This window comes from Delphinus delphis, chromosome 14 (assembly GCF_949987515.2).
Source record: "Delphinus delphis chromosome 14, mDelDel1.2, whole genome shotgun sequence".
NCBI lineage: Eukaryota > Metazoa > Chordata > Mammalia > Artiodactyla > Delphinidae > Delphinus > Delphinus delphis.
Window position 1 is genome coordinate 45,059,371 of NC_082696.1, and position 2,007 is coordinate 45,061,377.

The window sequence follows — 2,007 nt, forward strand, 5'->3', positions numbered from 1 at the left end:
GGATGTGATTGTATGCTATTGTTGCCAACAATGAGCTACAGAGGTTAATGGATCACATATCTGGCAAACAGCCATCTTTCCTCCTGCTCAATATATTAAACAACATACATTCTGTTCTTGCTGCTTATGATTTTGTCTGAGTAGTTGGTAAATAAGTTTACTTACATTTAAGTTATCTCTTTCTAGAACTCAACAGCTTTGTCCTTCAGGCTGTATTCTGAAATTGAAAAAGTACAGACAGCTTGAGATCCGAGTTCACCACCTTTGGAAGTGATGGTGAGAGTGGGCATGGGGAAGGGGGTGGGGGTCACAGTTGAATGATAATCTAGAAATATTGTGCCTTGTGAATTGCATCCAACCTTTCATTTTCAGATTGCCTAAATTAACAAAGTAAAATTACCATAATAGAAAAGAATGGATACTGGCGGAAGCACCACAATTCTTTCCAGTGCTGTTGCCAGTGAGCATTCCAACAGACCTCTAATTAAATGGACCAATTCTCTCCAGGACCCCAGGCTGACTCGACTCTGCATTCTATGACTCATTTGAAAACAGACCAGCGCTCATAAAGCAATAACGTGACTCCCAGTCTAAAGGACTTTTCTGCATATTGCATTTGTACTAGGGAATTAATATGAGACCTAATACCTCGAGAGAAAAAAAAATTGTTTTTTAAGCAAACTCCACACTTGATCTTAGCCAAAAGGCCGAGAAGCGATTAAGCAAACTCCAGAAGGGAAAACTTTATCAATGAGAAAGATACTAGTTTTCTGGGAAATTTTAGTCGGGTGGGGCTAGATGATGAGTGAGGGGACTGGAGTTAGGAAAGAAGAATCAACACATCAGTCTCAGATTAGGTGGGATCTTTTCAATCAGGCAGAGAGCACAGGAAATAGCACGTAGGGTCCACTGCCCCACTGCTATTCTGGGAGCAAGGGGTAGGTAGGACGTTGACTGAATTGGGAAGGCCAGTGTGCCTCTCGGGTTTGGGATCTGGAACCAGGAAAAAGGCAAAGCCCTGATCTCCGCTTCCCAGCTAGGCGGTGATCGCCCCCTGCGACTCCGGAGGCACACAGCAGTCTGAGAACCGCCGCTGCCGCAGCCGCCCGACCCCTCACAGCCTCCAGCTCTCCCGTCTGGCATGCTGGAGCCACACTCGAGCTCCCTGGACACCTGTGTGCCCCAAGCTCCAGGTCTAGGCCCCTCTGACCCGGGAGAGACCGGTCTCAGCTTCTCCGACTTCTGTGTTCCCGGGTTCTGCCACCCTGGTCACTCCGCGGGTTCCCCAAGCTGCGACTTCAGTTGGCCGGGGAGCCCTGAGCGCCCACCCGGCCTCCTCACCGCGCTCCTGGTGAGACGCGCTGCGGTTCAGCCGCAGGACCTCGGCCTCCGCGTAAATCCTCTCCTTCCCCTTCTCCGCCTAAGGCCCTGCCCTCCCCCTGCAGCAAGCTGCTCCCGTGTGGGCGGGCCCGCTCTCGGCTGAAGACACCTGCGCTTCCTTCCCCACCCTTCCCCGCCCTTTTCGCTGCGGTTTCTCCCCTGCCTTTGGGAGCTCCAGAGCGGCAGCTGGAGGAGGAGCAGGGGAGGAGGACGAGGGCTAGGAGGAGTAGGGGCGGGGTGGGTGGGGAGAGAGCGGGGAGGGTGGGGACTGGCAGCCACTCCGCAGCTGGTCGCCGGGGACCCGATCCCTCCCGCGCGCCCGAGTGATGGAGGGGAAGAGATTCGCTTAGACACACACACGCGCACACAGCTGGGCACGTCTCCGGGAGGCAGCCGCCGGGAGCCGGGCGGCGGCCGTGACAGCACCAGCCGCGGGGAGCCGGGCGCCCACGCAGCTTGGCCCCGGCGGCTCCAAGACCCCGGAAGGGAAGATCCCAGCCGCACTGACTGTTGGTTTTAGGCTAATTGGGAGGAAGCAAGCTGCCCAAGGACCTGTCACTGAGGACGCAGGAGGTTCTCCGCTCGGCGGTCAGAGACTGGGGCCGCGCCGGTGCCCGCGTGGGGCGA

General features: G+C 55.5%; 1 pseudogene; it reads right to left on the minus strand.

Annotated features, from left to right (window-relative positions):
* Positions 1 to 596: 596 nt before the first annotated feature.
* On the minus strand, positions 597 to 719 carry LOC132437437 (U2 spliceosomal RNA; annotated as a pseudogene).
* Between the last annotated feature and the right edge of the window lie 1,288 nt (positions 720 to 2,007).